The following is a 13,444-nucleotide window of genomic DNA, read 5'->3' as shown; positions in this document are numbered from 1 at the left end:
ACGGTGTGCGGGACCGTAGCCCAGCTTCATGGAGACGGTTGCGAATGGTCCTCGCCGATACCCCAGGAGCAACAGTGTCCCTAATTTGCTGGGAAGTGGCGGTGCGGTCCCCTACGGCACTGCGTAGGATCCTACGGTCTTGGCGTGCATCCGTGCGTCGCTGCGGTCCGGTCCCAGGTCGACGGGCACGTGCACCTTCCGCCGACCACTGGCGACAACATCGATATACTGTGGAGACCTCACGCCCCACGTGTTGAGCAAGTCGGCGGTACGTCCACCCGGCCTCCCGCATGCCCACTATACGCCCTCGCTCAAAGTCCGTCAACTGCACATACGGTTCACGTCCACGCTGTCGCGGCATGCTACCAGTGTTAAAGACTGCGATGGAGCTCCGTATGCCACGGCAAACTGGCTGACACTGACGGCGGCGATGCATAAATGCTGCGCAGCTAGCGCCATTCGACGGCCAACACCGCGGTTCCTGGTGTGTCTGCTGTGCCGTGCGTGTGATCATTGCTTGTACAGCCCTCTCGCAGTGTCCGGAGCAAGTATGGTGGGTCTGACACACCGGTGTCAATGTGTTCTTTTTTCCATTTCCAGGAGTATATTAACAGTTGTGGCGATTACTTTTGAAATACTGAACTGACATCTTTCCATCTGTCTCGTTTTCCTTTGACTGCCCCTTTTCCACGAACAGCATAGTGACCACACTGTCTCAGGCAAGACATATACAATCGAAATCCACCACACTAATTCAAGTTTACGTGCGTACTAACTCCGCAGATGATGAAGAGATTGAAACAATGTATGACGAGATAAAGGTGAATTATTCAATCGTTAAGGGAGACGAAAATTTAGTTTCATTGTGGAACAGAAATCTTTTATTTTATTTTGTTTGGTTTCAGGCAGACCCCATTCCACCAGATACTATTACTGCACACAATGATATACGCAGGACATTGCTCTGATTTCACTGTAAAATCATCATCAGAATGTCGTCCTGTTGTGTCGACTACTGTGGGAGTCAGCACCGAGGCAAACAGGGGAGGAGAGAAGTTACGATGGCCGGTGGCAGGAATGCAAAATGATCTGTATATAAACTTTCAAATTAATAGAACTCTTTAGTTCTAAAAAGGAAAGAGGCATAACTTTTAGTTATGAAGTGGCTTGCTGTGCATCCTACATGCAATTACATTTACTCTCTGTTCCTACTCGCAAAACGCATGCTAAGTATCGCCTTCCTATTATTCAGTACTGATACTCTCGAAGACTGCTGTCGAACTGCGAGCTGACCAGCGATGGGCGGTTCTTTAAGTCAGTGTTGACAGGGGGCACTGAACTCTGCCCCTGCAGGTGTGGCGCTGCCCGCTTATTCCACTGATTCATGGTTCAGCGCTTTCTCGATGCTGTTTCGTGGCGCGGCGATGGTCGGTGAGCAGTCGGTGCTTTAAAGCTGCACACCTTTCATCGAGCTGGATAGGAACGATATGTTGCCATTGATTTATGTCCATGTATAGTTTTTCCCTCGCTACTGCATCACACGCTACTCCTCTCCTCTCGACATCTTAATTAACCTGGTCTGTCCATCTCTTCCTACGCCACTAAGTCGCTCTCTTTCCTGGTACCTGCATCTCCAGATACTAATTTGGAGTTCGACTCGAGTGCACATGACCTAACCAGCTCAATCTTGCAGTGCAAAGTCTTTCGTCCACGGTGAAGGTCATCTGGTCACGGAGGTCCCGGCGGAGGTTTGAGTCCTCCCTCGGGCATGGGTGTGTGTGTGTGTGTGTGTGTTTGTCCTTAGGATAATTTAGGTTAAGTAGTGCGTAAGCTTAGGGACTGATGACCTTAGCAAAATGGTTCAAATGGCTCTGAGCACTATGGGACTTAACAGCTATGGTCATCGGTCCCCTAGAACGTAGAACTACTTAAACCTAACTAGCCTAAGGACAGCACACAATACCCAGTCATCACGAGGCAGAGAAAATCCCTGACCCCGCCGGGAATCGAACCCGGGAACCCGGGCGTGGGAAGCGAGATGACCTTAGCAGTTATGTCACATAAGATTTCACACACATTTCATTTTCATCTGCTCACTTGCAGGTGTTTCCTTGCATATTCGTTCCTGACCCTGTCTCTCTTAGTATTTTTTTCTGTTTTAAAAAAAGGCTGACCTTAGGAACATCATTTCAAATGCCAGTATCTCAATCTCTTCTCTTCTACGCTGAGGTGACAACAGTCATGGGATGGCGATAAGTATATATACACGGCAGTAGTATTATGTACACTAGGTACAAAATGGCTGTGCTTTGGCGGAGCTGTCATTAGTACAAAGGTGATTCATGTGAAAAGACTTCCGAAGCGATTATGGAAGCACGAGAGGAATTAACAAACTTTGGACGAAGAATAGTACTTAGAGCTAGACATATGGGACATTCCATTTTGGAAATCGTTAGGGAATTCAATATTCCGAGATCCACAGTGTCTAGAGTGTGCCGAGAATACCAAATTTCAGGCATAACCTTTCACCACGGTCAAGGCAGTGGCCGACTGCCTTCACTTAACGACCGAGAGCAGTGGCGTTCGCGTAGAGTTGTCAGTGCTAAGTGACAAGCGACACTGCGTAAAATAACCACAGAAATCAATGTGGGACGTACGACGAATGTATCCGTTACGACAGTACAGCGAAATGTAGTGTTAATGGGCTATGGCAGCAATCGACCGACGCGAGTGCCTTTGTTAGCAGCACGACATCGCCTGCAGTGCCTCTCCTGGCCTCATGACCATATCTGTTGGACGCTAGAGTGCTGGAACACCGTGGCATGGTCCGCTGAGTTCCGATTTACGTTGATGAGAACTGATGTAGGGTTCGAGTGTGGTGCAGACCCCACGAAACCGTGGAACCTAGTTGTCAACAAGGCACTGTTCAAGCTGGCGGTGGCTCCATTATGGTGTGGGCTGTGTTTACATGGAATGGACTCAGTCCTCTGGTCCAACTGAACCGATCATTGACTGGAAATTGTTATGTTGAGCTGCTTAGATGCCATTCGCAACAATTCATGGACTTCATGTTCCCAAACAACGATTCGTCACATCACCGGGCTACAATTGTTCGTGATTGGTTTGATGACATTTGAGTGGTTGATTTGGCCCAGATCTCCCCATATCAATCCCGTTTAATATTTATGAAACCTAATTAAGAGGAAATTTAATGTTCCGAGATCCACCGTGTCAAGAGTGTTCCTACAATACCACGCCGATTTGTTGCGCTACGCAGAGCAAAAGGAGGTCCGACACAGTATTAGGAGGTATCCCATGACTTTCGTCACTTCAGTTTATTTATGACACAGGTCTGCAGAGTATACGTCATGACTGGCAGGATACAGGATTTCTGTGTATAAAACACAAAAAATAATATATGAGGTAGACTGAAAGACTGATCAATATGTGTAAAATGTTCGAGTTAAAAGTCATGTCCACACATTTCCGCAAAACTACCAAGAAGAGCCAAAACTTGGAGACATTCAAATCCAAACCTAGGAAAATTTCAACTGGATCACGTAGCCATATCTACAAGGTATATCACGGAAATTATGAATTTTAAAATAGTCAGAAACGGGGAATTCGATTCAAATCATTATCTCTCTAAGATTAAAATAAAATTTCTCCCATCTAAAACAAAAAAGTCGACCAAGAAAGTGATCAGATACAACACCACTACAGCTAATATTACAAAAGAAAATATAGAAAAATTTAGAGAATAAATTGAGACAAGTAAAGAAGGTGACTGGCTTGAACTCCAGATGCAAATAAATCAAGCAGCAAAGAAAACTTTAGGATTGGCCAAGAATAAAAAGAAGACAGGTGGAATGAGGAGTGTGAGGAAGCACTAATAGAAAGAGGTCAATAATGGAGAAAATGGAGATGTTCGAAAAAAACGAAAACCTTGAACAATTCAGACAACAAAGAAAAGAAACATCAAAAACAATCCGGATAATCAAAAGAAACTTTGAATATTCTCAGCTTGATGAAACAGAAGAAAATTTCAACAAAAATAATACTAGAAATTTTTACCAAAATTTTAAACACATACTTAAGGATATCAAGCAGCAAGTATTTTTTTCAAAAAAGAAAATGGCAAAATGGCATTAAATAACAAAGAAAATTGTGAAATTTTAGCAATTTTTTTTGAAAAGCTGTTAAAATGTCCAGTTTCAACAGATAAATTAGTATTTCCATCTAGAGGAAGATTTCCCACCAACAGAGTTAGAAATTCATGAAGCCATCAAAACACTCAAAAACAATGAAGCAAGTGGTGAAGACTCCGTTAGAGCAGAATTATTGAAGTGGTCAGAACCAAAAATCATAAAGGACCTACAACTGCTTCTTGAGAATATTTGTAAAACTGAAAAGATTCCAGTTGAGTCGGCCGGTGTGGCCGTGCAGCTCCAGGCGCTTCAGTCTGCTACGGTCGCAGGTTCGAATCGTACCTCGGGCATCGATGTGTGTGATGTCCTTCGGTTAGTTAGGTTTAAGTAGTTCTAAGTTCTAGGGGACTGATGACCACCGATGTTAAGTCCCATAGTGCTCAGAGCCATTCCAGTTGAATGGAAAACAGCATTAATCCACCCGCCACATACAAAGGGAGACAAACAAAACGTCAACAATTACAGAGGAGTGTCACTTACGCCAGTGGCATACAAAATATTATCAAAAATTCTCCAGAATAGAGTGTTAGATACTTTAGACAAACAACTGGGTGGTTTTCGAAAGGGAAGGTCCTGTGCAGAACAAATTTTTTAACTGAAAGTCAATAATTCACCATAGAACGTCAACCCGGAAACCAATAATAGTGTAATATATTGATTTCAAGAAAGCATGTGATAGTATTCACAGAGAAACAATAGATAAGGTCATTAGAGAATTTGATGTTAAATCAAAATTAGTCAATATAGTTCGTGAAACAATAACAGGTACAATATCTAAAGTTAAATTCTGGGAGAGGTATCTCAGCCACGAGAAATAAAAACTGGTGTTAGACAAGGTAATGCTTTATCACCTTAGCTGTTTAATTGCGATCTAGAAAAAATTGTAAGGATCTTGAAACTGGAGCTAAAAAAGTCACAAAACTGAACCAATACCTATGGGAAGAATTACCGTAAACTGCTTGGCTTTTGCCGATGATTTTGCAATACTTCCAGAAAACCTGATAGAAGCAGTTATTCAGATAAACCTTCTGCAAAAAATAGCAAACGGAACTGGCCTCAAAAATGTAGCTGAAAAAACAAAATTCATGACAAATATAAAAAAATGCGCCAAAACTCATAGAAATACAAATAGGTAAAACAGAGCGAGAAAATAAATTCAAGTATCTTGGAGAAACTATACAACAGAATGGACTAGAAGAATCTGCAATAGATGTAAGAGTTAACAAAATGGAAAGAGTGTAGGGTTTGACCAAAACTATGTACAAAAGCAAATGTATATCTAGAAAAAAAACTAAAACACTACCACACAGTTGTACGACCAGAATGTTTATATGGATCTGAATGCCTAACGATGAACTATAAGACGGACAAACTAGAGGTACTGGAAAGAAGGATTATTAGAAAAATAATGGGTGCAATAAAAACTGCAGATGGTTGGAAAATAAGAAGTAATGAAGGGATCTACAAAAATATAGAGAAAATATCTGAAGTAATGTCCACAGGAAAATTAACATTTTTCGGACACCTCTACCAAATGGATGGAAATAGACTAACAAAACAAATACTCCTATATTTCTGGAAGAAGAAATCGACAATAGTATGGATTATAGAAGTAAGGAAAGGTCTAGAAAGAAACGACATCAATGAATCAGAAATACCAGAAAGAAACCTTTTTAAAAATAAAATACTAAATTTGGAAGGCTTTCAAAGCAGAAGAAAAACATGGACAGAAGAAAGGAAGAGACTTCATGGGGAGAAAATGAGGGAATACTGGAAAAATAGGAAAAAACAGCAAAGGAAGAAGAGAAACTGAAGTTGTTAACTTGTTGGTCAATACGATTGTGAAAAAAATATACGAGGTAAGGAGTCAACAAAGTGCATTTGTCTCACTACATCATTACAATAGAGCCACGAAATTTTATCACAAAATCTAATTATGTACATGGGTAATGCAATATTAAATATGTCCTCAGATTTTAAAGTTCCCTTTCACAAAGGCGAACGAAGTGGTCAATACATTTGGAAACGGACCTATTCATGGAACTAAGAGCTGCAAACTGGAATTCAGTTATAGGATAAGATGGAGAAGAAGAAACAGAAGGAGAATAAATGAATGAGAATTGAAGCCACCTGGTAGAAAATTGTACGGCGTGCAGTTAATCGTTGCTTTAAGTTGGTTTAAGAATCGTGAAAGAAGGTTGTATACCTGGAAGAGATTTGAAGATATTGGAAAAGTTCAGAATGAATATTTAATAGTAAGACTCTGATTTTGGAAACAGATTTTACATTGTTAGACGTTTCTAGAGCCAGTTGCGGACTTTAATCAGAATTTATTGGTTATAAACTGTAAATTAAAACTGAAGAAATGCAGAAAGGTAGGAAATTAAGGAGATGGAACCTGGACAAAAATTCATTAGCCGAAGTTTGACTGAAACAGAGAAAAGGAATTCAGTTGGAGACGAATGACTTGTTTCGAGATAGGAAACACTGTAGGCAGCACAGGATCATTTAGGGAAACATACAAGGCCTAGTAGATATCTTTGGATAATACAGAAGATATCGATTTTGACTGACGAACGACGAAATATAAAAATGCAACAAATAAAACAGTCGAACGGGTATACAGACGTCTAAGACATGAGACTGACAGAAACGCAAAATGGCTAAGTAACATTGGCTAGAGGACAAACGCAAGGCTGTAGAAACATGCATGACTAGGCGGAAGACAACAGCCGCCTATAGGAAAATTAAAGAAGCGTTTGGACAAAAGAGAAGCAGCAATATGAAAATAAGGAGCTCAGATGGCAAGCCAAAACAAAGCAAGAAGGAACAGCCGAAAGGTGGAAAGAATATATAGAAGGATTATGCAAGGGAAATCAACTTGAAGACGGTATTATAATAAAGGAAGAGGAAATAAATGGAAACGAAATGGAAGATATACTGGGCGAAGAATATTGAATTTGACAAGGCACTGAAAGACGTAAGTGGAAACAAAGCCACTTGTGTAGAAATTAGCTCAAAATTATTGAAATCTTAGGGAGAGCCGGGTATGAAAGAACTATTCCACGTGGTATACAAGCTGTATCATACAGGCAAAACACCCTCAGACTCCAAGAAGAATGTAATAAGTGCCGAAGGAGTCAGTTATACCGAATTATGAGTTTAATAAGCCATGGTTGCAAAATTCTGTCATGAATAATTTACAGAAGAATGGAAAAAATGGCGGAAGTCGATCTCGGGGAAGAGTAATTTGGATTCCTGAGGAATACAGAAGCATGCGAGGCAAATCTGACCCTACAACTTATGTTCGAAGATAGACTGAAGAAAGGCAAACTTACATTTATAGCTTTCGTAGACTTACAGAAAACGTTTCACAATGTTGACTGAAATACACTCTCCGAACTTCTAAAGGCATCGGGGATGAGATACAGCTTCAACAGAAACCAAACTGCAGTTGCAACATTCGTACGAGGTGTAAGGAAAGCAGTAGTTGAGAAGGGAGTGAGATAGGGTTCCAGGTTATCCCCAATTTTACTCGATCTTTCCTTTGAGCAAGCTGCGAAGGAAACTAAAGAGAAATTTGGAAAGGGTATTAAAGTCCATGGTGAAGAAATAAAACTACGAGGTTGACTGATGACATTGTGATTCTGCCAGAAACTGCAGAGCGCTAGGCAGAACAGCTGAACAAAATGGATAGTGAAACTTCCTGGCAGATTAAAACTGTGTGCCCGACCGAGACTCGAACTCGGGACCTTTGCCTTTCGCGGGGAAGTGCTCTAGTGGTAGAGCACTTTCCCGCGAAAGGCAAAAGTCCCGTGTTCGAGTCTCGGTCGGGCACACAGTTTTAATCTGCCAGGAAGTTTCATATCAGCGCACACTGCACTGCAGAGTGAATATCTCATTCTGGCAACATCCCCCAGGCTGTGGCTAAGCCATGTCTCCGCTATATCCTTTCTTTCAGGAGTGCTAGTTTCTGCAAGGTTCGCAGGAGAGCTTCTGTAAAGTTTCGAAGGTAGGAGACGAGATACTGGCAGAAGTAAAGCTGTGAGTACCGGGCGTGAGTCGTGCTTGGGAAGCTCAGTTGGTAGAGCACTTGCCCGCGAAAGGCAAAGGTCCCGTGTTCGAGTCTCGGTCGGGCACACAGTTTTAATCTGCCAGGAAGTTTCATATCAGCGCACACTCCGCTGCAGAGTGAATATCTCATTCTGGCAACATCCCCCAGGCTGTGGCTAAGCCATGTCTCCGCTATATCCTTTCTTTCAGGAGTGCTAGTTCTGCAAGGTTCGCAGGAGAGCTTCTGTAAAATTTGGAAGGTAGGAGACGAGATACTGGCAGAAGTAAAGCTGTGAGGACTGGGTGTGAGTCGTGCTTCGGTAGCTCAGTTGGTAGAGCACTGGCCCGCGAAAGGCAAAGGTCCCGTGTTCGAGTCTCGGTCGGGCACACAGTTTTAATCTGCCAGGAAATTTCATATCAGCGCACACTCCGCTGCAGAGTGAATATCTCATTCTGGCAACATCCGCCAGGCTGTGGCTAAGCCGTGTCTCCGCTATATCCTTTCTTTCAGGAGTGCTAGTTTCTGCAAGGTTCGCAGGAGAGCTTCTGTAAATTTTGGAAGGTAGGAGACGAGATACTGGCAGAAGTAAAGCTGTGAGGACCGGCCGTGAGTCGTGCTTCGGTAGCTCAGATGATAATCGGCTCTCGGCCGTGGCAGCGTGCGGACGGCCCCACGCGCTTGCCCCTTGCTCCGCTGCAGGTTTGTTTACTTCCGCGTCGTAGCTTTAAGGCCTGTGTCCGTCCACCGTGAACAACATGTCTAACGCTTACCGCCGTGCGACCCTTAAAGTTTCCTTCCCAGCTGAACATGCGCGACTTCGTGCACATGAAGTTGAAACGTTCCCACGTGACGAAGTTCGTTTAGATCCTAACCACGTTATTGGAATCCATTTTTCGATCACGAGTAGTGTCGTTCATATTAAAATGACAAACACCGAGGTGTGTGAAGATGTTATTCGCCGCCATACCAATGGACAAATACTCTGATGATCACGTCGGAGCAGTAACACTTGAACTCGCAGAGTACGGTCAACGCACGATTAGGGTGTTTGAGTTACCTTTTGAATTGCCGAAGGACGTAGTTGTCTCTGCGTTACAACCATACGGTAACGACATCGGTTACGTAGAAGAAAAATGGCAAACCTTCACGACCTACCATGTCCTTAATGGTGTGCGTCAGGTCAAAATTGAACTGAAAAAACATATACCATCATACCTGACAATTGGCGGTGTGCGAGCCATTGTCATGTACGACGGCCAACCCCGAGCATGTGCGGGTTGTGGACAAGATGGCCACGTCAGATCCGCCTGCACGCGACGCCGCCTGATCCAGACGCCGGTCGGCGAGGAAGCGTCCCCAGCGGTGAGCACTCAGATCCCTGTCACATATGCCAAGGTTGCCCTGGAAGGTAGCACCTCTACATAGGGTCTTCCTGCTCCATTGACGTCCTCTGATCAGGCAGATGCAACCGCTACTGAGATTCCTTCTGAGGTGCCACAGACGCCAGATCCTGACCTGCCACAGACGCCAGATCCTGACCTGCCACATCATCGCAGCACTGTGACTGAAAATGCTGCTGAGATGGACGTTGATCTGGGAGTGGTACCTACTTCTGCTTTCCTTCAGACTGGTCCGGAGTCAGACGAAAGCCACCCGCAATTAGACTCGGGACGACCTGTTCGAAAACAAGGGTCGACACGAAAGAGAAAGAAACGTAGCCGTACACCCCCTGATGAGTCCATTCTACGGATGGATGCCAGAGATGCAGAACCGAAGATGGACGACAAACCGCTCTATGATGTCCAAAAGTCTGATGCGCACGACCCGCCACAGGCGACCACAGGCAACGATCACCCCTCCTTACTGGCGCCGTCGCCTCCACAAGTCGACGTTGAAGAAAGTCTATATGCTGAGCCGAAAACTACGTCTCCTCTCCACACGGATGATGTACACAGTCGGTACCCTACCGCAGTATCAGTCTCCTGGGCAGACGACGTGGAGATCGAAGGGACTGGGGTGGACGGTGCTGATGATGGGGCGCCCCCATCGGTTGCGCCCGCGCCCGCAAACTCTCCACAATAGCAACCTCTTCAGCGGACCGGCACGATCGACGACCTCTCGCTCCTGAAGAAGCAGCCCCACCTGTGCCTGTGGGACTCCAACACCAGCATTATCGTGTCGCAACGATTAACCTCGTGACCATTCGTGCGCCCCACAAACTAGCGCTGCTCCACGATATGATTTATGATGCGGACATTGATATTGCGCTTTTTCAGGAAGTGCATGTCGCCGATTTTTCACCACCAGATGGCTTCACGGCTCATCTTACTCCCGCTTCGGACACCGGTAGTGGTGCTGCCATCATCTTACGCGAAGGTCTTCCTGCCGAAGATGTCCTATACCTCCCCAACGGCAGAGGTATGGCCCTTGCTCTCTTTGGTGTACGCATCGTCAACATTTATGCGCCGTCGGGCTCCAGCTACCGTCGTGAACGCAATGCCTTCTTCGCAGATGGAGTTACAGCCCCTTTTATGGGACCACACGATGACTGGGTCTTGGGTGGAGACTTCAACTGCACCCAGCGACCTCAGGATCAATTGCCGCGTCACTCACCATGCGCAGCTCTGGAAACAGTCGTGACGCGGCTACAAATTGTCGACACGTGGAGACATGTTCACGGTGATCGTTTGGGCTTTACGTACTACACTGTGCACTTCTCTAGCCGACTGCATCGCATCTACATCTCGCGATCTCTAATTCAATACACACGACAGGCTGAAATCTGGCTCAGATCATGAGGCTTACTTCTGTGACGTTGTTCTCACAAGACAGGCAGTATGGCACGGACGTGGTTTATGGAAACTGAACACGGCACTTCTTAATTCACCTGACTGTCGACTTCTAATAGAAGACACTTGGATCACATGTAATAGACGCCGTCCCACGTATCCATCTACCATATCCTGGTGGATCCAGTGTGCAAAACCTGCGCTTCGAAAACCTTTGATCCGGCATGGCAAAGATGTTGTCGCCTGGAGGAAGAGCACTATGGACTTTTACTACAGGATCCTACGAGAATGCTCCACGATGCCAGCCTCCCCTGAGCGCCATACCAGGATGAACCATGCTAAGGCCCAAATCTCCAATCTCATGCGAAGGCATTTGGAAGGAGCGATAGTACTGCTGATGGCATTCCTCATGAACATCCATCTATGTACCATATCATCCAAGAACGCCAACATCGACGCCGATAAATGATTTACGTCCTAACAGACCAAGAAGGGCGTCGCTACGTAACCCAATCTGCAATAGGGAATGTGCTTCACGCCCACTACCAGCAGCTCTACGCCGCAATTCCACATTCCCCAGAGTTGATCGAGGAAGTCTCACAGCTCAACTTCGGTGGTCTCCCAGGAGATGCGGCGATTGACTTGGTGTCAGAGGTGACTGATGATGAAGTCCGCGATGCGATCCGAGCAGGAACCATCAAGCGCTCCCCAGGACCCGACGGTCTTCCCTTCGAATTTTATCGCACCTTCCGTGATTTGTTAGAGTCCGCCTTCACCTCCATCTGTCGGGGACTGATGTCTCCGGAAGTACCTGTGCCGGACGCTTTCATGGAAGGAATTATTATTCCTGTACATAAACCGCATGGTGGCAACAATATCAGTGATTATCGGCCCCTCACCCTCCTTAACAGTGATATGAAAATCTTCACTCGCCTTTTGGCGGCACGACTTAAAAACGTTGCCCGATATGTTGTGTCGCCAGACCAAGCATCTTTGGGAGGGGATAATAATATCCGCACGGCTTTATGCCGCTACAGGGATATGATCGCCGTTACCCATGCACAACGCCTCTCTGGGGCACTTTCGTCTTTGGACTTTAGTCAAGCTTTTGATAGGGTTGACGATTCGTTCCTTACGGCCGTTCTCCACCATATGGGTTTCCCAGTCGCCGTTATCACGGTAGTGATGCGCCTTCTGCGGGGTGCCTCTTCCAGGATTATGTACAATGGCAGACTCACTCCTCCGATAAAAATAGGTCGATCCGTACGTCAAGGTTGGCCTCTATCAGCGATTTTGTACGCCTTTTCCTTGGAATCCTTGCTATGTGGGCTCAGACAACGTTTGGTAGCGTTGTCCATAGATCGATACCGATTCTGTTGCACGGCCTATGCTGACGATGTAGTCATCTGTTTGCGTAATGCCGACGAGGTTCGAGCTGTTTTGACGTGGGTAGCGACTTATGGTGAGGCGTCAGGTAGCTCTTTAAACGTACGTAAGTCACAAGTTATGTTCATTGGCACGGGACTCCCTGTGGAGTGTGTTACACCTCTCACCACCGTTGATACCATTCGCTGTTTGGGAATAGACTTTTCATCTGATCTCCGGCGTTCAGCCGCCATCAACTGCCGACGCCTCCTTTTAATGAGCAGAGCGGGTCTTATGGACCATCGCCTTCGATCCCTAGATATTCTCCAACGAGCTTGATATATCAATATATACACTCCTGGAAATGGAAAAAAGAACACATTGACATCGGTGTGTCAGACCCACCATACTTGCTCTGGACACTGCGAGAGGGCTGTACAAGCAATGATCACACGCACGGCACAGCAGACACACCAGGAACCGCGGTGTTGGCCGTCGAATGGCGCTAGCTGCGCAGCATTTGTGCACCGCCGCCGTCAGTGTCAGCCAGTTTGCCGTGGCATACGGAGCTCCATCGCAGTATTTAACACTGCTAGCATGCCGCGACAGCGCAGACGTGAACCGTATGTGCAGTTGACGGACTTTGAGCGAGGGCGTATAGTGGGCATGCGGGAGGCCGGGTGGACGTACCGCCGAATTGCTCAACACGTGGGGCGTGAGGTCTCCACAGTACATCGATGTTGTCGCCAGTGGTCGGCGGAAGGTGCACGTGCCCGTCGACCTGGGACCAGACCGCAGCGACGCACGGATGCACGCCAAGACCTTAGGATCCTACGCAGTGCCGTAGGGGACCGCACCGCCACTTCCCAGCAAATTAGGGACACTGTTGCTCCTGGGGTCTCGGCGAGGACCATTCGCAACCGTCTCCATGAAGCTGGGCTACGGTCCCGCACACCGTTAGGCCGTCTTCCGCTCACGCCCCAACATCGTGCAGCCCGCCTCCAGTGGTGTCGCGACAGGCGTGAATG

The sequence above is a fragment of the Schistocerca gregaria genome, chromosome 3, assembly GCF_023897955.1.
Source record: "Schistocerca gregaria isolate iqSchGreg1 chromosome 3, iqSchGreg1.2, whole genome shotgun sequence".
Lineage (NCBI taxonomy): Eukaryota > Metazoa > Arthropoda > Insecta > Orthoptera > Acrididae > Schistocerca > Schistocerca gregaria.
This window is presented reverse-complemented; position numbering follows the sequence as displayed.